The sequence below is a fragment of the Ambystoma mexicanum genome, chromosome 4p, assembly GCF_040938575.1.
Source record: "Ambystoma mexicanum isolate Mex_15411 chromosome 4p, UKY_AmexF1_1, whole genome shotgun sequence".
NCBI classification, from domain to species: domain Eukaryota; kingdom Metazoa; phylum Chordata; class Amphibia; order Caudata; family Ambystomatidae; genus Ambystoma; species Ambystoma mexicanum.
Window position 1 is genome coordinate 516,677,643 of NC_090927.1, and position 26,571 is coordinate 516,704,213.

At 45.2% G+C, this 26,571-nt stretch overlaps 1 protein-coding gene across 16 annotated transcripts in view; it reads left to right on the top strand.

Moving 5' to 3' along the window:
• The window catches only part of MYT1L (myelin transcription factor 1 like), a 1,655,431-nt gene that overhangs the window by 49,124 nt on the left and 1,579,736 nt on the right, over positions 1–26,571 (top strand). For 6 of the 16 annotated variants that reach the window (XM_069606038.1, XM_069606041.1, XM_069606034.1 and 3 more), the window contains exon 1: positions 3,828–4,415. The exons of 2 other annotated variants lie outside the window; for them this stretch is intronic. The gene's annotated coding sequence lies outside the window, so the exon portion shown is untranslated. Of the gene's footprint in view, positions 1–3,521; positions 3,785–3,827; positions 4,416–24,566; positions 24,617–26,571 lie in introns of those variants that run through there. 8 more of the 16 variants (XR_011260403.1, XM_069606045.1, XM_069606048.1 and 5 more) reach the window with 3 other exon arrangements.

Below are 26,571 nucleotides of genomic sequence, written 5' to 3' on the forward strand. Positions count from 1 at the left end.
GGGTGGTCTGGGGGAGCCTAACCCTTACATTGCTTGCATGCAACTTATTAAAATATATTGTTTAAAACAAAGCTTTTTGGCCACTTTGTTTTTGGTTTCTGGAACAATCTAAATGTTTCATTGTTAATTCCACTATTATTATTCAGACTGATTCTTGTCCACAGGCATCACTTGCAGCCCAGGGCCTTCCAGCTGTAGCAATGGAGTCACCTTCCCTACTCTCCTACCTATACTGTGGGATTTCAGCCCGAGTGTCTAATCTGTAGCAGTGACGCAGCCCCCCAACCCCCCCCCCCCCCGATTGGGAAAGCACTGCTATCGGAGCCCCCACTATGCATGATGACCTGGCCTTTGAACTACACAGAAGAAAACATGCATTTTTCTTCACACAAAATGATGTGGAGAACAAGTCGTTGTGCCTTTTGCATAGTTTGATTGAATATTATGCAAACCTTGCATAGGCGCTGCATTCACATCTAATGATGAATGAGGGCGAGAGGTGAGTACAATATATAGACTCATAGTTGCATCACCCAATGATGAAGAAATGGAGAGCTGAGGTTAGTAGATAGAGTCAGAATTGTCTCACCCAATCATGAACACGTAGGGGCGCATGCATAATGAGGTGCAACGTAAATTCAATGCGCAAATGCCATGTGTAAGCCTTTTAGGCATGGAATTTATGTTAAACCTAATTTTCATTCATTGGTATGGCAGCGAGGAGGGGCACATTGTAAGTTACAATTCCGCCTCCACCATACATACATTCCTCCAGCGTTTATGCAAGCATGACATTTTCACTCTGGCGCAAATACTGTGGACATCTGTAGAATCTGCCTGCATTTTGCATCAGCAAAAAGCAAGTGGATCCATAAGAATCCATTGTAAGCACTGCCCGCCATTTGTAAATGGCATGTGCGAAAGCACGTGGATTCCATAAGAATCCATTGTAAGCACTGCCTGCCATTTGCAAATGGCATGTGCGTTTGTCTTTTTGGAAGATGGAGTGCAAAAGGGTAGTGTCTAGGGGAGTACACCACCATTTTACCATCCCCTATTGAACTCTGACATGCAAATGTTGAAGATTACGTGGAGGGGACCAGTGTACGCCAAAGTGCAAACATAACAGGTTCTCTCCACATAAAGTACGCAGAAATCTAAAATTATCTCCACAGATAGGTGAGGCCAATGTATAGAGTCACAGTTGTCTCCAAAAATAAAATTGATCAGGGTGGTTTCGGATAATGAGTGACCCACTCAAACTATTTATTTCCTCTCACTGAGAAATGTCATTCAGTATAATTCATGTATTAAGACAGGCGCTATTAAAACATACAAACAAATCAATATAATAGTCAGTGTTCCACAGGAAAACAAATATAGTACATTACATGTGCATAAGATTAATCATTCAAAAAGTGTGACTCATACATGTGAAAAAGCCCATTTTGCTCTACGGGGACTATCTAAGTTTGTTTGCCTTCCTCACTTGGCTAATTATGTAGTGTTTGTGTTTATGTGAGGAATTCGACCATTCGCACGGGGACTGTGCGCTCGCCTGGGCTTCTTTGATTTTTTGAATGAAAATGAATGATGGGAGATCAACCTCCAAAAATGAGTGGGGCTAATCCACACACATTTTCTAATGCTCGCCGCACAACAAACACATAGTCCAGTGTACTCTGGGGGACACAGCCTACAGATTCAGTCCTCCCTGTCACATTTATTCGACAGGTGGCAGCGAGGGGTGCATGAAAACATCCATAGGAGAAGGGCAACACCTTACTCCTCCCGTGGCCAGCCTAATTAAATATCAATGGCTCCATGGAACCGCCCTGATCTATTGTCTAAGTTCTGTGTGGTGGCGGCCCATACTTCTGAGAGTTCATTGAAGCAGGCCTGCGAATAGGCCTGGTCACAGAACGTGAACAATGGGTAGGAAAACTAACACCTCTTTGTTATGCAATGTGTCACCTTGAAGCTAGCTCCCACCCATCTTTATGAAGGACAGTGAATGGCATGTCTGGGTCCACTATTTACTGTAGGCTCCCCCTGAAGTTTGGACCCCTTTCAGAGGGACAAAGTATGTGATTTGAGGGAGACAGAAGTCTGTTCTCACCTCAAACTTCAAGGGAGACCTGCGTTTTGATGAAGAGCCACAGAGGGCTCAGTTAACCAGTGAGACATTTTGATCTACAACAGACAGGAAGATGGGTGGGATTTAGGAGTACATGTTGTCACCTCTTACCTTTCTTGTAGCAAAGCATTGTGGTCCTGACCTCACGCATAACAGAAGGTTGTTGGTGGGGACCCCGGATTGGTTCCTTGAGGTAGGCTTCGCCTGCACCAATCACTGGGACCCATTTGGCATTATAAGAGGGCTGAGCCCCTCACTTAGCAGATCATCTGAAGGCTTCAGCAGAATCAGGAAAGTAGAACTAAGCATTGGACCCTGGCTGAAGGTACAGTCTACCTTACAGCTTGCACCAGTGAAGGAAGGCCAGGATTTACTTAGAAGAACTTTATTTCCTTCTAGTAATTGTTTTCCTTCAAAAAAACATTCTTGTTTTGCTTTGTAATTTCTTGCTCCTGGGCAGAGTAGGGGCTAATCCTTTAGTGTCACATTAGATCTTTAGCAGAACACCATAACAAATCCTGGAATGTTTTGTAAATAATGGGTACTGACTTATTTAAATCAGAGTGCCATGTGGGGACCCCTCCTCCCCCCAAGGTGGGTGCCGGGGGCACAAGCCCCTTTTGTCCTCTAATAAAGATGCCTCTGCAATGAAGGGGACTGACAAGTGGTGAGGGGGAATTCCAATTACTGTCAAGAATCCTGGACACTGAGATTTTCACCAGAATGCGTAAAGTGAGTAACACTGCTGTGTAAATAACATGCCCATCAATACAAAACATGATTTTAAGGCGCATGGCAGATTCTCAAAAACGACTGCAAATAAGGCACAGAGGATGCACTCTTTTTATTTTCTGTAGTCCTCAAGGGTGGCCTGTGTACTTCCAGGGAGCTGAACAGCAGCTAAAAAGATGAACTGTCCAGCCTGCTTGCATACATTAGTGTCAGGAGTGCAATCTCAACAGCAATGTATTACAGACTCCCAGCACCCAGTTCAGTGCCAGCTATGCATTTCACAGTGGCAGGCTAGAGCGGGCCAGTCACTGGGAAATGCTAATAAAAAAAACATATTTTTATCCCTATCTGAGGGATTGAAATTCAAGTGAGAAAGCAGTCCACTTAAATAAAAGGTGTCATAGTGTCAGGTATTACCCTGTCATGCAATGCACACCCCAATGTGCCTGTTCCAAACATGTGCAGGGCAGTGTCTTTGTTTTCTGCACATTGTGACGTTCATCCCACTTTTGAATGTGGGATGTGCTTTAAAATGCACAGAAACATCCCTCCTTTTCATAAATGTGCAAAGAGGAGAAAGGATGGCTTAAATGGCCTTCGTGATATTAGTAGACTTGTGATCCATGCAGTTGATAGGACATAGTACTTCTGGGATGAAGAAATCATGGTGTCCAAGCAATACGTTAAACCCAGACCTCCACGGATACCAGCACCTCTTACCGAGGCCTGTGAGTACACACTTAGATGCACACAGCACACAAGAATGTCTAAAACACGGGACTGCCTGACATCGTGTGTTGTTGCCTCGAGCTAAACCTGTCTCCCCAGCCTCAGCCCAGGAAGGTGAGCCACACACCAGCCTCCGAGGCCATGGAGGCATTGTGCGCTGCTACAAGGATGCCAGACTGAGACAGGGTAAGTCAGCAATCTGCTCCTTATGCGATTCTGCAGCAGCGATGTGGTCTCCAAGGAGCTGGCGGTGATGCGCGTAGTACACAGCTAAGCCTCCTCCAGCCTCTCGCCTGCCTGTCTGCCTGCCTGCCTGCCGCGGCTCTTAGACGGAGGCTGCAGCCGGTCCAGGAGAGGCAGCCCCGCACATGCTCGCCTCCCCTCGCCGTTTAGTGGTGTGTCAACTTATTAATTCCCAGCTCCGACTTCAGACCCCTCGGTTTCCTGTCTGAAAGCGTTACTGCTCGTGTCCATGTGGCAAAATAATTAGCATACAGATGAGGAGGGATCCTGTCTCCGAGCCGCGGCAGCACAGCCAGGGAAAGATGCGCGGGGAAAAGTTGATTGGATGAGCCGGGAAGAAATGGTGGGCGTTCAAAAGCACTGGAAGAGTTCTGCTGCCGTGGAGCCGGGCTGTCAATTTTCGGGGTGAGAGTCTCCGTGGGTGAGAGGCGGGGTGACTGGGCTGAGATGGCGGGTTGTCACCGCGTCCAGGCCTAGTGCAGGGCCCCCCGTTGCAGCGTGCGCCTCGTTAATCAATTCGGACTACCCATTTGTCGTCATTTATCCTCCTCTCGGACACAGATCCTAAAAGCAGGTGAGCACATTATTCACTCGAAATTATGTGTACTGTTATGCCTTGTTAGGTGTTTGGAGGTAACTTCCCCTGTCACGCCATCTTAACGTGCCATTAGTGTGCACTGAGTGATGACAATATGTTTGAGTAGCCAAATCCATGATTTGCATGGGCTCGTTTTGGAACCGTGTAGTCAATATGTCACTGAATAATCTCTGATCCATGTGGATTGCGCCTTCCTATGTCTGCCTAAAAGCACCGGAAGCTGCAACTCCTGCCACTTACAGCAACTTGCGGAAATGGTGCTACATTTGCCGGGCATACCATCGGGAGGGAGCTATTCTCGTAGTTCCGGGGTACCTTAGTGTTGATGGGAGATGACAGAGGTGAGTCAGCTCCACTCTGTCAAAGATATTTTTGTGAGAACAAAAAATGACCCGAGTCAAAGCAAGAGCCATGTGATGCCTTATATGGAACATACACTGTGGGGGTGCTGTGGTGTTATGAGCCGAGTTAGTCAAATTATCGCAAACGGAGAGGGCGGGGCAAAGAGAGAGAGGGGGCAGAGAAAGGGAGAAGGGAAAGAGAGAGATGTGAAGGGGAAAAAGTAAGAGTGGGGGAGGGGAGACATAGGGAGACTTCGGATACGCATCTCTACTTTTACTCACAATGCACATACATGTTTACATAAGACGAAAGACTCTTAATTTGGTTTTCATCTTTTGAAGGGGACTTTTTTATGCTTCATTTTATTATCCAACTTTTTTACTCGCACTCACAGTTTACATTGTCAGATGGGTAAACGTTCAGTTTATGACGTAGTAATGAATGGTGTTTTTTTGTTACTGAGAGGTCTGATTTTATTGAAGGTACTGGTACTTTTATTGGTAACTTGAAGATCCTCCAGCACAAAATTAACATCCGGCCGGGGTCTTGATATACTGCTACGTGCAGCATGACAGAACACAACATCGGACGCCCTCTGTGGCGGGAAAATGCCGGACGCATTGAATTGCGGGCCCACCTATGCCGAACACCTGTAAAGTCTTCCAGAAGTAAAACGACGCTGTTTAACCATCAGCATCTCACGTATGTTTAGAAAGGTGTGCAGGTTTCCGAATTGTCTGCTGCCTTAGGAAGTCGAGCAGCGCAGAGTCACGGCAGCCATTGTTGATTTAAAAAGTCGAGCTTCTCCTCATACTTTCTTTGTACTTTGCATCTGATGGATGCGTTCAGGCACAGTGAAGGGGGTGGGGCGCTACCAGGCACAAACGCGGACCCCGCTATGGAGGATTTTGTCATCACACAGAGGCGAAGAGGTGTGGATAACATAGCGTTGGCTGTAGGCTTTTACAAAATGGCATTTAGATGAACTGTTAATGATTCCTTTGGCGGTTGCAACAGTTGCAAAACTAGTCACGGAATCGTGCACACTCCACTCATTCTGAGGAGTTAACAGTGTCATTCACGCATTGTCTTCAGGACAGTGGCACGTTGAAGTCAGGCTGTTTGGATATTACGCAGTTGTTGATGACTGAACATTTCGTTTGGAAATAAAAGGAAATAGAAAAGTGTCGGCTGGAAACAGTCTAAACCTTTACCGAAGTAAATTTTATGGAGGGTTGCTATGGATAAACAATGCATATATCTACATAAACATCGACGTTTGACTGAAAACGCTTCAAACGTCGATACTTGACCTAGACTGCTAAAACCACAGGAGAAGGTCAGGGCATTAAAGAACACCCCATTTATCTAAATATCATTATATTTCACTGACTGGAATTCTCGCTGTAAAAACAACAACCTCACGCGGTTACTATTTAAATTAATGAAACTGTTCAAAAAAATCACAGGCCATTATGATGGGTTTCAACCCAGACGTTTCCCCCATGAATGCATCTCCTATGTCTCAAAGCTATAGCCAACTTTCTCCAGTGACTCCTAGGCTGGCATTGTGATACAAAGGAGGAAGAGGCTGTGTTTTAATCAGCACCACTGTATGATAGAAAAAGACTCGGAATTTGCATACGCGGTTAGTAACTTATTTGCGTATTTGATTTGTAGAAGATTTGGAGTAAACCTTTTTTGAGTAACAAATCAATGTCTACTCTGAGATAATTGGGTATTAAAAAGTGTTGCTCAGAGGAAATTTCAAAATTTGAATAGACATAAAAGAAATACTATGGAGCATTTGTGGGTAATTTCAATAGAAATAAAATGATTACTTTTAGAGCTCATATGGGTTTTTATTTACACACATTATATATCCTGCTTGCAATAAGATTAACATGCACTCTCTTTACTCATAGCCATATTCGATCCTTAACCCCAGTGTGTCAAAAACATATTGGTTGACTAGACCATTGATGCTACACGTTTTCAGTACATTTTGCATTACAATGGTGTGGTTTCAACGTTTTGATCCTTTCATTACAATTATTATGGACATGAAACTCAACTCAAAGGGAACACATATTTTTATTGGACTTCAATAACACCAGCCATAGTAAGTAAGTGGAACACTTTGACTAGTTATGTGTTTTCTTTGTATGTAGCACTGCTCGGACACTGAGAACAAGCTGTGAACCCGTTTATAATGGTGTTAATAAAGTGGGACATATACTATGGAAAAAACAAAACAAACAGAAAAGTACATATAGAAGAAACAGGGGAATTACAAAGGTAACATTAACCTAACGGGCAAGCGCTTTAAACTAAAGAGGAGCACTATATACATTTACGAAATTACATTGTTAAGCACCATTGTATAGATTGATGGGGTCAGGTAGGGAGGATGGAGAGAGGGCAGAGTGAACTCCCTTTTTAGCCAGTAAGTGAAGTTTAAGCCAAGCTTAGAAGAGGATCACAGCTGTGCTGGCTTTGATTGCGAGGGGCTGCGGGTTCCAGTGCATTTGAAGAGACACAGGGGGTATTTAACAATGCTGTGGAGTGCAGAAGAGGAGCAGAGGGAACACGATGGTGAGTAAACAGAGATACAATCAGATAGGTAGTGAAGAGGAAGGCCATCAATAGCTTTGTAGACTAGAAGAAGGAACTTCAAAAGGAAGAGGTTGTCATGTAGAGCCAACCGGCATATAGAAGTTGGGGATGCACTGGGGATATTGTAGAGACTGTGGGTAGCGTAGTTTGGGACATTGTCTAGAGGGAATGAAGAGTAGAGAGAAAGGCAAAGGAGTAGGCTTGAGCACTAGTCAAGTGTACGGAGAAGGAGGGTGGAGAGTAGAATTTTCATAGAGTGGTTAGTAAGAAATATACACGTTTTTTGACTGTTGGAGAGGTTGATACGAGCAGCAGAGGCAATTTTAGGTATGAATTTTTGCAGTGGGAGGACTCTTAGGCGAAGGAGCAAGAAGTTGAGGTGAGAAGAAGATAGGAGAAGGGAGGGTAGGGATGGCATTGGATGCCACTAGAAAGATAACTTCTGTTTTTGAAAAGTTCAGCATGAGGGAAGCAGCGAGACATCCAGTGACAAATTGCAGTGAGACAGTTGGTTATCAGTTCCAAGATGGCTGGGGTGGAGGACAGAGAGAAGAAAAATAATTGAGTCTCATCGGCAAAGAGGTGATAGATAAGATGATTCCAAAGAAACCTATTGGTTCATCCATTGGCAATGGCCATAGCCAAAGGCCAGGGCTAGTGGGCCCGAAAGAAACCTATTAGTGCAACGTGTACAGTGGAAACGGCCAAAGGCCATAACTAGTGGGCCTTGTAGAAACCTGTTGGTGCAACATGTACAATGGCCCGGTCTGAGCAGTAGTCAAGTTTTCTGAGAAGAAGGGTGAGATTACAGTTTTCATTGAGTGGTTAGACACATTTTTTAGTGTTGAGGTTGATACAAGCAGGGGAGGCAGTTTTAGGTAGGAATTGTTGCAGTCAGAGGATTCTATCAAAAAGGACCCCAAAGTTGTGAGCCTATCGTGAGAAACGAAACATTGAGGCGAAAAGAAGATAGGAGAAGGGAGGATAGGGATGGCATTCGGCCATGCCCACTGTACATGTTGGCCAGATAGGTTTCTTTGAGACCCACTAGATGGACCCTGTAGATGAATCATCTCGTCGATCACCTCTTTTCTGATGACACTCTATTCTTTTTCTTCCTTCCGTTCTCCTCCGAACCCGTCGCAGAACTGATTATGAACTGTCTAACTGCAATTTGTCACTGGATGGCTTGCTGCTCCCTCATGCTGAACTCTCCTATCTTCTTGCCTCAAATTCTTGCTCCCTCCTCAAGGCTCACAACTTTGGGCTCCTCTTTAATAGCATCCTCCAACTGCAACAATTCATGCCAAAGGCCATGGCCTCTGGTCATGGCCAAAGACCATGGCTAGTGGGCCCCAAAGAAATGTATTGGTGCAACATGTACAGTAGCCAAAACCATGGCTAGTGGGCCCCAATGAAACCTATCAGTGCACTATGAGGCCATGGCCAAAGGCCATGGCTAGTGTGTCCAAAAGAAACATATTGTTACAAGTATAGTGGACATGGCCAAAGGCCATTGCTAGTGGACCCAAAAGAAACTAATATAAAAAACTTTTGAAATTCAGTGACAAAACGTTAGTTAAGAGAGAGTTCAGGTGATCAGATTTAATGTGAAATAACAAAGCAACAAAATCTTTGCAATTCAGTAAAAAACCCTTTGTTACGAGAGAGTTAAGGTAATCAGATTCAACGCAACATAGCCCTTGAAATTCAGCACTTGTATTTGAAGCAAGTCCACCTTAAATTTGCATTCCCTTTTGCACAGCGAAAGACCACAATGTTGACAACACTGGTGAAATCACTAATTACATCATATATAACATAAATTATAACCTCATTAATGGTGTCACTAATAATATCATTGACATCATTGATGAGATCAATAGTTACATCATACATGACATTACTGATTATTATTTTTTATTGTGTGTATGGTTTACAACATTATACCTTTAACACATACAAATAAAACATGTACAATAAATAAATACTAAATTTACATAATTTGATCTACATTTAGTAAGTAAACAACAATAATTCATTTAATTCAACCATTAAATACATTTTGACTTTCATAAATATATACCATAGAAAGTTATTGTCATTTTTTAATGCGTTTCTCAAATTCTTTCCAGATAAAATAGGCTGCCGCAGTTACCACCAATGAAACCCCAGAATAAATTTGACTCCAAAATTGATCTGTCGTTATTTGTTTTAACATACTTATAAATGTTACATAACCCTTCGTATACAAGTCACACACAGAAAGGCAATTGGCTAGAACGTGCCTTGAAGTCTCAGCATATCCTACATATTCTCTACTTTTATTTCTCTATTAATAACTCTATTAATCCTACTGATTATATAAGTTAGAATTCTTTTGCTGCACACTTTTGATACATATTTTAATTTATTACACTTAACAAAAATAACATGACATGGATCAATAAAGTCATACACAAGTACCATAGCCTTACGTGTGGAGAACTCCTTTGTAGTACTTACCAACTCCCAAGATTTAAAACAAAAATATGTAACATGATACATACAGTTCATAAGTAGCATTAAAAAATCGTTTGAATTTCATATATTAGTAAGCAATTACAATGCTTAATTGCAGGAAAGTACCTGATCCCGCTAAATCTATTGCTGGTATTTCAAACATAACATAATAAGTAGATGAAGTAGTAAAAAAAGTAGAAATATATTTAATAGTAAGTGTTATATGAGTAGTCAATTTCCACACCCAAATTTACAATTCTCCTTACCGTAATACCAGCACATGATTGCAATTTATTTTAGATGTCAAGTTTTATAAAAAATAATCTCATATGAAAGAAAGTACATGCCCACATGCATTGTGATAATATAGAATTTACGCATTCGAAGATTGGCTAATTTCCTAAAAGCATCAATTACTTATACTACATAATTGAATACCGTATGCTGCATTTAAAGAAACAAAGGCACGACTACGATGTACTGTGTGAGTGTAAAATATGTACATGTATGGTACGCAAAGAAGCAGAGTTGTCATATTTCAATATTTAATTAATCAAACCAGTGAAATTATTTATGTCATGCATGATGTAATTAGTGAGGTCATCAGAGATTTCCGTGATGTCATTAATGTGGTCATACACTGCGCAACAGGGGGCACACAGTTAAGGCAGACTTGCTTCCAATGCGAGTGCTGAATTTTAAGGATTTTTTAGCATTATATTTGATCACCTTAACTCTCTCTTAACAAAGGTTTGTTCACTGAATATATATTCACAGAAAAATATTTGTTAAAGGGACTTTATGGTTAAGTTGCACTAATAAAAACCTATGAAATTATGTGTAAAAGCATTGTTAAAGCACATGAAAGATGACATCAGAAATCACCAACCCTATAATGCAGAAGTAAGCATAGATGTCCCCGAACACCTCATATATTTGCGAACATCGCAGGACTGGCCGAGACTGTTTGCGGATATTAGAGAACATACATGCCAGTTTTTTTTATTTTTAAGGCTATCCCATCCCATTCTCATCTCCCCTCACCTTTCCAGAGATTGTTTCATAAGATTGGCAAGTGCAATGTTGTGTTTTTATATATGTTTTTACTGAGATGTTCGCGGACAACAGCGGCTGCCCGCCACTCCACATGGCGTTTCCCAAAAATATGATGCACCTCATGTTTTTAGCTTTCAATCATCGGGCTAGTCTGATGTCTGCAGACCTCACGTCGGCCGCTGGGCCAATTGGAGGCCCGTCCATGGACCCAACAGGGAAGTGAGTCCCTGATATCACTAATTATTTTAACATGCTTTTTGTTCATTTAAAAAAAAAAGCGACTGGGCAGATTTACAACAAATTTACAAAAGCTTGCTTTTGGCAAAAAGCCACACGCCTGCTGCAAATTTGGTGAAAATCCGTCCAGCGAATTGGACTGTAGCCGTGAGCAAAACTTTTTTTCCATTGCGTCTATGGGCAAAACCACACCTTTTGGAATCCTCCATAACATTTCCCCCCTGCCAAAACTTCACCAATCTTCGCAGAATCAATCTGATGGGGCCATATATTTTTTTGGCAAAGTTTCGTAAGGATCCGTCCGGGGGGGCCAAGTTATAAGCTGCCCAAAAAGTGCTCTTCCTATGGGTTGTGCAACTTAACCATAACTACAGGGCCGCTATATATTTATATATATATATATATATATATATATATATATATATATATATGGAAAAAAGGGAGGAAAGAGCGAATCGCACTCCCGCAGGCACAAACATGAATGCCAGGTTCAAAAGGGTTCGGAAAAAACAAACAGACACAGTATAGGAATTACTGATGTCTTTAATGTTTTGATAAGTTAAAAACCAAACGCATCGTGCAAAAAGCAAATACACGATACATAGCAGCACATAGAAGACAGAACAACAGCAGGACGCCTAGGGGCAGCAGCCTGCAAACAACGCGTAGTGGCAGTGTAGTCATGGTTAAGTTGCTGTTTCCATAGGAAGAGCACTTTTTGGGCGGTTTATAACTTCGCTCCCCCTGGACGAATCCTCACCAAACTTTGCAAAACATGTATATGGCCCACTCTGATTTTTTTTTTGCAAAGTTTGAAGTTTGGTGAGGATTCGTGCAGGGGGGGAGTTATAGGGGGGGTCCCAAAATTTCTGTTTTTCCCATAGACTGAATGGGAAAAAGGTTTTGCTCGCGCCTACAGCCCAAACTGCTTGACGGATTTTCACCGAATTTGGACCAGGAGCAGCGGCTTGGTCCCGAAAGCGTGCTTTTGAAAATTTGGTGAAAATCCATCCAGTAGTTTTTTTTAAAATGAACAAAAAGTAGGGAAAATAAATTAGTGCTATCTGTGTTCGGTCCGTGGACGGACTTCCCTGTTCGCTCCGCGGACGGTGATTGGGCCACCAGCTTGCATGATGCCCGCGGACATCTGACGTGCTCTCTCATTGGGTGCGGTGAAAGCGTGCAGTGCGTCTGGCTTCAGAGACACCCGCCATCTTTCTTTCCCGCATGAGAGGCTTTGTCAGGTCAGCAGGAGCGTGTCTGTCTCCTGTTCCTCCCACCCCCGCTCATGCCCCGTGTCTGCCCCACCCCCGCTCATGCCCCGTGTGTCCTTTCTGTCCCTCCACCCCCGCTCATGCCCCGTGTGTCCTTTCTGTCCCCCACACCCCCGCTCATGCCCCGTGTGTCCTTTCTGTCCCCCCCACCCCCGCTCATGCCCCGTGTGTCCTTCCTGTCCCCCCCACCCACGCTCATGCTCCGTGTGTCCCCTGTTCCTCCAGCCCCCGCTCACGCCATCGCACACAGTGGCCAGCGGAGGGCCGAGGAGCGGGATCTGCCACACAAACTCATGTCCATGCGGCATGTCCGTGTTTTTGTTTGTCCCCCCCACCCCTCGCTCATGCCCCGTGTGTCTCTCTCCCTCCCCCCACCCCCCGCTCATGCCTCGTGTGTCTCTCTCCCTCCCTCCCACCCCCCGCTCATGCCCCGTGTGTCTCTCTCCCTCCCCCCACCCCCGCTCATGCCCCGTGTATCTCTCTCCCTCCCCTCGCTTATGCCCCGTGTGTTTCTCTCCCTCCCCCCACCCCCGCTCATGCCCCGTGTGTGTCTCTCCCTCCCCCCCACCCCCGCTCATGCCCCGTGTGTGTCTCTCCCTCCCTCCCACCCCCGCTCATGCCCCGTGTGTCTCTCTACCTCCCACCCACCCCCCGCTCATGCCTCGTGTGTCTCTCTCCCTCCCCCCACCATCTGCTCATGCCTCGTGTGTCTCTCTCCCTCCCCCCACCCCCCGCTCATGCCCCGTGTGTCTCTAGCCCTCCCATCCACCCCCTGCTCATGCCCCGTGTGTCTCTAGCCCTCCCACCCACCCCCCGCTCATGCCCCGTGTGTCTCTAGCCCTCCCACCCACCCCCCGCTCATGCCCCGTGTGTCTCTAGCCCTCCCACCCACCCCCCGCTCATGCCCCGTGTGTTTCTCTCCCTCCCCCTCACCCCCGCTCATGCCCCATGTGTGTCTCTAGCCCTCCCACCCCCCCCCGCTCATGCCCCGTGTGTCTCTCTCCCTCCACCCACCCCCGGCTCATGCCCCATGTGTCTCTAGCCCTCCCACCCACCCCCCGCTCATGCCCCGTGTGTCTCTCTCCCTCCACCCACGCCCCGCTCATGCCCCATGTGTCTCTAGCCCTCCCACCCACCCCCCGCTCATGCCCCGTGTGTCTCTAGCCCTCCCACCCATCCCCCGCTCATGCCCCGTGTCGTGTGTCTCTAGCCCTCCCCCCACCCCTGCTCATGCCCCGTGTGTCTCTCCCCCCACCCCCCGCTTATGCCCCGTGTGTCTTTATCCCTCCCACCCACCCCCCGCTCATGCCCCGTGTGTCTCTATCCCTCCCCGCTGCCCCCGCTAATGCCCCATGTGTCTCTCCCCTCCCACCCACCCCCCGCTCATGCCCCGTGTGTCTCTCCCCTCCCACCCACCCCCCGCTCATGCACCGTGTGTCTCTCCCCTCCCACCCACCCCCTGCTCATGCCCCGTGGTCTCTCCCCTCCCACCCACCCCCCTGCTCATGCCCTGTGTGTCTCTTCCCTCCCACCCACCCCCCTGCTCATGCCCCCTGTGTCTCTCCCCTCCCACCCACCCCTCTGCTCATGCCCCGTGTGTCTCTCCCCTCCCACCCACCCCCCTGCTCATGCCCTGTGTGTCTCTATCCCTCCCACCCACCCCCGCTCATGCCCCGTGTGTCTCTCCCCTCCCCCCACCCCCTGCTCATGCCCCGTGTGTCTCTCCCCTCCCCCCCACCCCCTGCTCATGCCCTGTGTGTCTCTATTCCTCCCACCCACCCCCCGCTCATGCCCAGTGTGTCTCTATCCCTCCCACCCACCCCCTGCTCATGCCCCGTGTGTCTCTATCCCTCCCACCCACCCCCGCTCATGCCCCGTGTGTCTATGACTCCCACCCACCCCCCGCTCATGCCCCGTGTGTCTCTATCCCTCCCACCCACCCCCGCTCATGCCCCGTGTGTCTCTATCCCTTGCCACCCACCCGCCGCTCATGCCCCGTGTGTCTCTCCCCTCCCCTCCACCCCCTGCTCATGCCCCGTGTGTCTCTATCCCTCCTGCCCACCCCCGCACATGCCCCGTGTGTCTCTATCCCTCCCGCCCATCCCCCGCTCATGCCCCGTGTGTCTCTATCCCTCCCACCCACCCCCCGCTCATGCCCCGTGTGTCTGTATCCCTCCCACCCACCGCCCGCTCATGCCCCGTGTGTCTGTATCCATCCCACCCAACCCCCGCTCATGCCCCGTGTCTCCCTGCTGTTGTCCCCCACCCCCCGGTCATGCCCCATGTCTCTCTCCTGTTCCTCCCACCCCCCGCTCATGCCCTGTGTCTCTCTCCTGTTGCCCCCCGCTCATGCCCCGTGTCTCCCTGCTGTTGCCCCCTGCTCATGCCCTGTGTCTCCCTGCTGTTGCCCCCACCCCCTCTCATGCCCCGTGTCTCTCTCCTGTTGCCCCCCACCCTCCGGTCATGCCCCGTGTCGCCCTGCTGTTGCCCCCCGCTCATGCCCCGTGTCTCTCTCCTGTTACCCCCACCCCCGGTCATGCCCTGTGTCTCCCTGGTGTTGCCCCCCCACCCCCTGCTCATGCCCCGTGTCTCTCTCCTGTTACCCCCCACCCCCCTCTCATGCCCCATGTCTCTCTCCTGTTGCCCCCCACTCCCGATCATGCCCCATGTCTCCCTGCTGTTGCCCCCCACCCCCGCTCATGCCCCGTGTCTCCCTGCTCTTGCCCCCCACCCTCTGCTCATGCCCCGCGTCTCTCTCTCCTGTTACCCCCATCCCCCTCTCATGCCCCATGTCTCTCTCCTGTTACCCCCCACCCCCTCTCATGCCCCGTGTATCTCTTCTGTTGCCCCCCACCCCCAATCATGCTCCGTGTCTTCCTGCTGTTTCCCCGAATCCCCCTCTCATGTCCCGTGTCTCCCTCGTGTTCCCCCACCCCCCGCTCATGCCCCGTGTCTCCCTGCTGTTGCCTCCCACCCCCCGCTCATGCCCCGTGTCTCTCTCCTATTCCCCCCCACTCCCCGCTCATGCCCTGCTGTGTTCTCCTTATACACCCCGCCTTCCCTTTCCATGGTGGCCATCTTGGTAAAAGATTTTCCTTCCTGCACCGGGACGCCGCAGGCGTCCCGGTTTGGGAAGAACATTCTTTTTTTTACCACCTGGGGTTCCCACTTTGAGGACCTAAGATGCTAGTGGTCTTCATCTACTGAAAAGGATGTTATGGTGACGTTGCACTAATAAAAACCTATGAAATGCAGTAAAAAATAAAAATAAATTGTGTTATAGGGACGTTTTGGTTAAGTTGCACTAATAAAAACCTATGAAATTCAATGAAAAAACGGTGTTAAAGGGACGTTATGGTTAAGTTGCGCTACTAAAAACCTATGAAATTCAGTGAAAAAACTTTGTTAAAGGGACGTTATGGTTAGGTTGTGCTACTAAAAACCTATGAAATTCAGTGAAAAAACTTTGTTAATGGGACGTTATGGTTCCAAGTAAAACCGAAAAACCCTTGAAATTCGCCAGTTATGGTAAGCTAAGCAACCATAACTCGCGCCACCACCATGCACTGCTAAGACTAACACCCACGACATCAAAGATGACATCACAAACGTCAATCCTGAGATAATTTTACCAGCATCATGCCTTCCTGTCACATATGCCCAGATAAGGGCATCAGCTGTGACCTCTCTGCTAATTCAAACAGCTGCATGCGACAATTACTATCTTCCCTTGACTGCTACCTTGCTCCCCCGGCTCGTCACTTTCAAAATTAGAGCTGAGAAATCCAGATACCATGTCCTTGACTACTGAACACTCACTGAACTACCATGAGGTAATTCTTTCATCATGTCAGCATGGTTTTACAGAAATCCACGATTTGTATGCCCAGCATTATCTCAGAGTTTGCCTGACTTTGTCCCACCCAAAAATGGCTGATCACTTATGAAATGCCTGACCAACCCAATTTTTACTTAAAACTTGGTACCTGCTCTGATTCTAATCTAGTTTTTCTATAAGTTATACTAAGCATATACTACTTAACAAAACCTTCTATCACACAAGACATTCTGACTGCATAAAATAGATCGTCCTTCAAAGTGCTTTACTGCAAAGCACTATATTTCCGATTTTTGCAACATTTAAAGTCATTGATCACCCGGACAAGTTATCAACATTCGGTTTGAGGTGGAGGGGGTCTATCTCTACTACATTGAGTTTGAGGGGGGTATAACCAGCTCCTGTACAATATAATGAAGGAAAACACTTTAGTTGCAGGGACTTTAAGGTGAGAACTTAACACAACAAAACCCCTGTAATTCTTCTAAAGCAACCTTAACTTTACCCCCCCGTTGTGCATCCTATGACAACAAGGATATCACAAATTACATCCCTGAGGACATCACTAATTACATCATCTATGACATCACTGGTGGAATCACTGGTGACCTCACTGTTTGCATCATATATAACTCCACTGATTATATCTGTGGTCGCATCAGACATAATATTTATGGCATAGGCAATAAAAGCTTTGATTAACTAGATGACAATTTAGGCAGTGGCCTTTGCCATGACCATGGGTGTGTACACTCTGCATGGCTGAAGGACAAGGCTAGTGGCTGGTGAGTGTTGTAAAATATACAGTGGGCACGGCCAAAGGCCATGGCTACTGCCTCTTAATGTGTTATAATATACAGGGCACGGCCTAAGGGCATGGCCACTGGCCACAGTTGGTTAGTGTTGTAATGTAATCAGAGATCCCATCCATGATTGTTAGGTAAGAATTGATGTAGTAACACTGTGTGAAACTACACAACACTTATCTGCTTGGTATTAGGTAACCCACCTTTTGGTCTAGGTCTGTACTACACAAGTTGGTAGTGTGACTGAGCAGCCAAGCCTATTTCAAGAGGGTACATGTGAGCTGTAGAACTATAGTAATGAAATTCGCAAATACAAGTAGCCAAGTAACACTTACACTCAAGATTTCAGTTATAAATAGTTCTTTATTTGTTTAACATCAATTTTTAAATAAGCATTCTTTAAAAAGGGCAAGATATGTAACAATCAAATATACTTTAAAATACTTTTTCCAGAATCAGCACAAGTTAGTGGATACTCTTTAGAGATGCTTTTTACACACTTCCTACACCCAGAGGTGACTTCATTCACAACGACAGTAATTACATTTATATTTCACTAGTTATACTTTGCTGATTCTTAGGTTGCATAAGGTAAAGGTTAAAGAAAGGAAAAGGTTAAACAGGTTCTGAGGTCATGTGAGTATACTTAAGTCTTCCAATGAAGTCTAGACAAGCCTTTCCCAGCAATAACAGTTTAGGACAAGTTACCACCTATGAGGGACAGAAATATCAAAGTCAATGGACTAGAAGGGTCTGCAGGGAGCCAGGACAGCCACAGTCAATTGGAGCACAGCCTATGCAGCAGAGTCACTTCTTAGATAACAAAGTTTTACACAAAGTTAAAGAGTTTTGTAGAAATCACGTGTAGGGTCACAAGCTGTTAAGTCTGTGAAAAGCAGAGTTGGAATCAACTCTAAGGTAAGCCAATGCAAGTCTCAACTGAGAAGTGCACAGCTCAAAAAGATACTGAGGTAAGTACCCCAAGTCTAAACAGTACCTCTGGTTTGAAAAAGAGTGGTCCTGCTGGATTCTGTCCTGTTGCAGCAATTCAGATCCTGGGTTCCTGAACCTCAGTCTTGGGGACAAGAGGGAGGACGTCTGGAGGACTCTTGCAGCAGCAATTTGGAGGTCATCAGCAGCTATGGGCTCTTTTCAGATCAGCAGCACTTTGCGGCTTCAGTGCTCGGTAAACAGCACCATTGCGGATCTCGGATACCGGTTGGGCTTCTTTCACTCCTTGGGTCGTGAACTCTGTTGAGGGGACTCGAGCTCTGGTCATCCTGCTTTTGGAGGGTCCTTAGGAGACTCCTGGAGCTTCTGACCGGATTGCAGACGTTGAACTCAACTATAGATTTCTCGACTCCTGGCACTAGGTTCTTGCAGCAATGAAGAAGTACAGCGAATCAGGGAAGATGGTCCAGTGGAGTTCGTTTCAGGGTAGTTGGTCCCACTAACCCAAGGGAAGAAATCATCCCTTCCGCAGCTTCTCTTGTCGATCAGAAAAAGGAGTTTCAGCACAGCAGCATGGCTTCACTGGGCAATTCAAAGGTCCAGGAGGATGCAGCAAATTCATTCACAGTTTCTTCACGGGTGTTTCTCCCAGTGTTCGACTCTGCCACTAGTCCCAAAATCCTTGCCTTTTAAGCAGGTTTCTTCCATTCATGCAGAGCCTAGGCTGTCAATCACAGAGCAGGGTGGCTGTCCTCAAAGGACAGCCAGCCAGCCAATCAGGACTGTTTGCATTCAGGTATTCCTAGAGACAAAGGACAGGGGAGTGCTTGGGAATCTCCCACACATCCTGCCTTTCTAGACAAACTGGAGCCACAGGCAGGCTTAAGAGCTGAAGCCTGGCAAAGGGAAAATGAACAAAGTGCTCAAACCTGGCTCAGCACACAGAGTAAAACCCATGAAAGACCTCACAAACAGAAAATGGCAGAAAAAGAAGACCGGCCATTTTGACAAAATGATCACCCATGGGTGCTATACCGCAGCTGAGGATTCAGCCTACGGTAGAAAAGCACAATGGTAGGAAAATTAAACCACTGCCACCAGCCATTTAAATAAGTGATGGTAACATATAAAATGTTACATGAGAATGTAGGATAAGGGCTACTAGGTAACCCTCCCAGCATTCCACATAAGGTGATGTTTGTTGGACCCACAAAGGTAACCAGAGTCAATTTCACTTTACTATTCTTGGGAACAGTAGTTCACACAGAAAAGGTATTTAAACCTTATGAGAAATCTAAAGAATTTCTCTGTGACACTGCACAAAAGGTGTTGTGTGTCACCATACAAAAAGTAGATGACTATGGAGTTTGTCAGACTCCAAAAACAGTGGAAAACACATAATCCAAATCAGGTCAAAACACACGAGAGAATGAGAAAAAGGTCTCACTCATTCCAGGGTTAAAATTAAAAAGCCCTAAAGTCCAGCAAAAGAGCTGGGGGTCTCTAAGGTTGAAGGGAATTAGCACAGAAATGAGAATTTTCCCTAACAGTGATGTAATAGATGATGCAATTAGTGATGTCACCTACAGTTTCTTTTTTCATGGTTTAAAGATAGCTGCTGTGTCTGTTTCATTTGACATACTTCTTTTCTTACAACTTGCTGCTTAATGTTGTTAATCATTTGTCTACTTCCACATGCTTTCTTATCATTTTCTCCACGTGCGTTCTTATAATTTTCACAATTATGCATTGTTTCTTTTTTGAAAAACATTTTATTTAATTGATTTTACAGACAACTCTCATAGCACTCCCAGCTAAAATTATTGAACATTCTAGTATTTCCAGGGCTTTATTGAACACCATCAGCTACTGGGCTACTGTTATTTTGAATTTTGCATCCCAGGTGAGAGAGTATTGCATCAATTCATGATGGCCTTAAACTGGAGGTGGATTCTGGAGTTTTCAGTGCTTGGATATTGCTGGACCGGTCTGCTGCCTTTGACATTGTTGGAGATGCTCTTCTCCCACCCTTCCAGCTTGATCATCAGAAATCTGGCACTTAAAGACATCACATGATTATCGTCAGAAAATCATAATCCTGCTGGGTTCATCTAAAGATATAGCACTGGACTGTGGAGTAGCACAGGGCCTCTCTCCACTCCCTTTTCAATGTCTATATTACCCATTGCTAGCACTGATTCAGTCACTTAGTGTCAACGTCTGTTATTATTACCCTGATGATATTCATTTAAGAGACATGCTTATCTGTCAATCTGTCATAGGACATACTTTCACAGACTGTATTTCAGTTATTGGCAACTTGATGAATGCAAACCACCAGCAACCAATCTCACTAAAACAGAATTTATGTTGACAGGCTCTCCATAATGTTTCCAACCAACAGAGACATAGTTCCCAAACATGGAACCATGGCAGATGCCAGGTAATGTGGTGACCATCCTGCTAATCATTCTTGACCACGAGCTCTATATAAACTGCAAGAGAAGAGAGGTTTCTGTATTCTTCAACTGCTTATGCACATTTGGCCATGACTGATGCAGTTTCAACCCTGGCAATGTCACACATTATGACAATACTGTTTATCTTCCAACCCAATATGAATATATTACCACAGCTGAAGGCATATTATATTACCTCAACTCTGTGATTCCTGTACGGGCTGGTGGTCAAAAATCTGGTAATGATCAAGGTCATGCGCATGGTACAGAAATAAATGTATGAACTTGGACAACTATTTCACAGAAATACAAATAAGAACTAGCTGCTATCCTGCCAACTGAGGTTAACATCAACCAGCTTTTTGGTAGTCCTAGATTCAAAGAACATAAGCACAGGAGTCAGAGCCTTCTCTGTGGCAGCAGCCAGAAAGTGGAACACATTACTCACAAACCGCGAATGATGGAAGATTAAACTCTTTCCCAAAAGAGGCTTTGAAACAATATTTTCCCTGTGATCCTGTAAATGGGCAGCACCCACCTTCCTATAGCTGCACCACCTATGCTTCAGCGTATGATCACCACAGCCAGTGCCAACAGTGTGATGTACACAACCAGTTAACTCAGCATTGCCATTTTTAGGTACTCTTTCAGGAGGTGGATCTTAATGAATGGAAAGAAAGTAAAAATCACATGTCATGAAGTAATATTTATTTGCTTAAATCTACACAAGATAATATTAACGAGACAGACTCTAGACGTTCATTGGGCACCCATTTGCTGCATAGAGAAATCCATGCATCCTTTCCAAATACCCATATAGTATTGTAATGTGTCTCTCAGTTTGAATGTGACCCTCTCCCTTGACATTAATTGATGAATTCCATCTATCCAGTCTTCTAATATCAGTGTATTTCTCTATCCTCAGTTCTTGCATGTCACTCATTTACTACCTGAATTTGATTATATATTTCCGTATACATATATATTTTGTGATACCATTAAAGAGAACAGTCAACACATTTTGTGGTAGGAGTGTTTGAGGCCATATTTATTTTCTCAAATATATCTAACTGGTATTGGTGAATTCTTGGACAGAAGGAACCAATATTTGAATTTGTTCAGTAGGCAGCGGTCTGCAACCTCTAGATTTCCAGATGTTGGTGACTACGACTCCCATGATCCTTATCCATTAACTATGCTGGCTCAGGATTATAATCAAAGGCATCTGGAGAGACAACAGGACGATTCCCTTGCTCTAGTGGCTGTGTATTTCTAGTAAAGATCTGAGTTAGAAAGACTCGCATTATTCATTTCCTCTGGTGTCCAGTAGAGGTAGAACATGACTTTCTGTTGTGAAAGGTTTTGTTGTAAGTTTAAATTGACATTCAGGGTCACAGCAAGCATTTTCCTCTAAATGTCTGGCTTCCGATCTGCTTTCAAGTTGTTGCACCACTCAATTCTGCATTCATCTAAGTAGTCCACATTTTCTCTCAGTTGAATCTCTTGTTAGGGCATGCTCTAGCGGCTTCCTCATCTTTGAAATGTTTTTCAAAATTCTGCAAGATCCTTGTTTAGATGGCGATATATAATCCCAAATGTCATTGTTAGATAAGGGACCTCCTCAAAGATAGACCATGTAGAGAGAAAGGGTACTTGGTGTCATTTTCAACCAAGGAAATAGCAGAAGCAATTGTTCATCAAAAACTGGGCAATCACCAGGCTCAGACAGCATCCAGGCTGACTTGTTTAGAGAAGAGGTTGATCTGTGGGGCCCAGTACTAATGGTGTGTTTTAACACCATGCGTGCAAAGGCACAATTTCCAGGATCATGGGGAAGGCAATAATCCAACCAATCTACAAAAAGGGCCCAAGAAATATGCCGCTCTCATATAGACCAATCTCGCTCCTTGACTCTGTCTTAAATCTTTGGAAGAGCAGTGCTGGGGAAAAATCGAATCTTGGATCGATACCAGCGCCCTCTCGATTAGATACAATTGGGCTTCCGCCCAGGACTAGGGATGAGCGAGCAGATTCTCAATCTCGTCCTGATCTTGGCGAATTCTCTCTATTTGAGAGGCAAAATCATATATATTCCTTTCATGGAGCTAAGCACAGCCTTTGACAAAGTGAACAGGAAAAAGCTGTGGGCTGTGCTTGGGTCACCGGGTTGCCCGGTGGGGATAACAGATCTATTGATTAGTTTGCATAAAAATACCCAGACCTGCGTGAGAAGTGGCTCCTCTAACCACTGTACTGCTTACTTCTAGGTCCAGATGGGAGTTCGACAGGGATGCGTGACGGCACCTGTCTTGTTCTCTTTGTACATTAATGGGTTGCGGGAGGCTTTGATGTAAGTTACAACTGATGTGCCTAAAATCAATGGGCAGTCATACCCAGTCTTGGCATATGCCGATGACACGGTCCTGATGGCACGCACACCAAGCGCCTTGCAACATCTTGTCACAGCATATACAGACTTTATGATGTCATTAGACCTGAAGGTCAACATCGCCAAGTCGGCAGTAATGTCCTACCATCTAACTGGGAACAGCCCAAATATGGCACTGATCTGCCCAAATGGTGTAATAATCCAGAGAGTCATGCACTTTGACTACCTAGGGATTCATTTAACCTCAAACCTGTAACCGGCGGCCCATATCTTGAAGCAAGTGGCTAGGTTTATTCAATCCCTTGGGGAGTCAGGAGATTTATGTCAATGTCGACCTCCAAGCCATTAGATCCGATAAAGACGGTATACATAACCAAAGTGAAAGCAGTTGTGAAATATGGAGCATCGCTTTGGGGACATGGGAACACAAGAAAGATTCAAGTCTCAGAGAACCATTTCCTGAAACGTATCCTTGTTCTCCCCCAATCTGCTCCAAATTACGGTGTCCACACTGAGTAGGGATTCCATTGTGGAGGATGAAATAGAGCCAGAACCAATCCTGCACTGGCTTACGCTATGGGCTTACCTGACAGCGGGGGTAACACACTCTCTGATCAAAAATCTGATAGGCAGTGGTAGTCCCGAGAAATTCCCATGGCTGTCAGAAATGAGGAAGTGGTTGGCAAAATTGAACGCTGAACATCATCTGACGGACCCCACGTTAATCACCAAAGACGTTGTGACAAAGCTTAAGCTTCAGGCATTCTCTATATCTAGGGCTGAGAGAGAATGTATGGAACTGGAGAAGGACACTAACATAAACCTGGCAATACTCTCATCAGATGCAATTCAAAATGACTTACTATGGACAAACAATCCAGGTGAAATTAACCTCATAACTCAAGCAAGATTCAAAGGTCTCCCAATAAGATCTACATTATCCCGATGGTCAAGGGCAGCGAGAGCAATGTGTGCCCATTTGGTTGTGATGCCATGGAGGATACTTTGCATTTCACATTTTTCTGTCCAGTTTTTAAGGACATCAGAGCAAGAACATTGGCTCAAGTCTTCACAGACAGACAATTCACACAATGCCGACCAGCCTTGTTATATCTCCTGTGGGCAGAAAATCTGCTTGTGAGCTGGTCATTGTTATCCTTCTTGAGACAAGCTATGGTCAGGAGGGCATTTGTGTTATCCTCCATCTGTGTTAGTTGATAGGCTCACAAAAGCGGCCCAGTTCAGAACAATAATAACAACTGGGGAGGCACTTGCTAATATGTGCACAAAGTAGAAATGCTTGACCAAAACGTATACAGATACTTCTTATGATGTATCATTCTCATTGATAATAGATGAATTTCTAACCTTGTGGTATCTGGAAGGCATAAACAGAGCTTCCATCTTGTACTGCAGCATTTGCATTTGCCAGAACTCTGTACTGCTCTTGAGAAAAAATGTATAATATATTCATGCATATTCACATGTGTTTTACCCTTATATGGTATATATTTACGTGTTTTATTCTTTTATGGCAATTTGCCAAAATAAAGTGATTTTGGTTGGTGTAATATAATTTTGCATCTTATTAAATATATCAACTGGTTGTCTGGTTTTCATCATTTACACTTACACCGTGCCTTGTCTTTGCTGGCAGAACGACTTTCCAGGTCTTGTGGTGTTGATGTCCCATCACAGAACAATCTGGTAATTAGACTACATTTTCGGATTATTTAGCAGTAAAGCTAATGCAGTAAAGTGAATGCTTACAAGTCCCTTTCTGATCAGCATGAATTTGAGAGTATAATTAACTTGAAGTGGAATAGTGTTTCACTGTCATACAAGTCATGCCTTGAGGACGGTGCTTTCCAGTGTTTATGGCATGGCAATGCCCATGGCTCACCTGCAAATGCCAAATGAACCCTCCCGTTCTTATATTGTGCTTCACTGTCTGACCAATGGTGTACCAAAGAGAGGTTGTGAAAATTAGATGTTCATGTATTTATTTTAATGGGGCCAACGCTGTTTAGTCAGTGCGCAGTGTGATTGGAAATGGTGACTGCACTTTCCTTGTTCTATATTAGATGTTTGTAAATGAGAACAAAATATGAATGATTTTTATGGATCTTTCCATTTTCAATTACTACCCTGGAAAGGCGCTGGCCAAGAACACAGGTGGAATTTTCCAGTAGCTTGTCTTTTTTCTCCTTGCCTACTTGGGTCGTCCGTTATTCTTGGCATCCCACTAGTGCCCCCTTGCCGCCCACCCACCCCCAGTGTTCTACCTGTCACACCCACCCACACCACTGCCTGCCCAATTAGCTTTCTGCAGCTCCAGAGATACCTCCCCGTCAGCCACCTCGATCGCACTTTAGGGCCCCCATGGACATAGTAAAGGGACTTACTGCCTTCGCTATTTTCCATGGTGCATCGGTTTCTTTTTAGGGAAATTAGACATGTGAAGTGGGAGCAAATCTGATTTCCCTAAAAATAAACTTTTAACACCCAAAGCAACTGCCCCGGGCTGGTGCTAGCTATCACCCGCTTGTTTAGGAATGGACAGGAATGGTAGCAGCCCGGGCCCTTGCCAAAGTCGCCACTATTCACTGGCCTGCCTTAGGATCCGGCTGGTGGGTCGTTAACGGCCCTGTTTGCCCCAAATAGAGGTGTGATAGCTATAGTGTAATCTATGCACTGGTCTGTAAATATGCACTGCATGTGGGAATTTATCGGGTGGGGGTATAGACGTAGGCATGCATTTCACTTTTCTTGCTTTTCCATCATTCTGCATCTAGACGAATTGAGGCTAGAAAACACTTGTCTATGCCACTCCCCTCAAACTGAAATGTTTAGCATCTAATAAACAGTGACGCGTTTGGACCAATTGAATGCATTTCATCCAGGCTACACACTGAATCCAAGGAGCATCATTGGTTGATACAAGTCCATTCATTTAAGGCATGCCGTTTGTGCAGTATCCGATTGCCTTTACAGGGCCATTTTAGTTGACCGCATACCTATATTCTCTTACAAGGCGCTCAGCACTTATATTCTTGGATGCTCATCAACTATAGTGAGTTTTTCAAAACGAGAGATACCCAAAAAACACCAGCTGAAGACAGATTTCTCTAAGAGCAATGAAATTACAAAATACACCCAGCTTCTGTTCATATTATTGAAAATGGTGGAAAGCCAAGTTCTAGAGCAGCACATGTTTACTCTGATTCAGCCAACCTAGCAGTAGAACCCAGCAAGGTCTTTAGCATGTACTCAGTGGGCAGTTATGGGGAAATGCAATGGAATGTATTGGATATTTTATGTGCATTATTCAGTACTTCTGAAAAACAGGCATGAATTGCATATTCAGTGCGTGCCTTATTTTAATTCTCTTCGAACAGGACTAACATTCTCAGAAGCCACTTTACAAAGTTAGTTTCCAAGTTTTGCCAATGACTTTAGCCACTTCACATAGTCTACTTTAAAAGAGAACCTGATGAGGCTACTCCTCTACCCGGGTATGACTGGGCAACACGCGGCCACTCAGAATCCTAGGAGCAGATACTCTGCTTAGCGCGGCTACAGATTTTGAACATCTGTTCATTGGCAGCAAGCATTATGGATGAAAAAAACAAACACCAGTTAGAGAATCAGATAACCAAGTT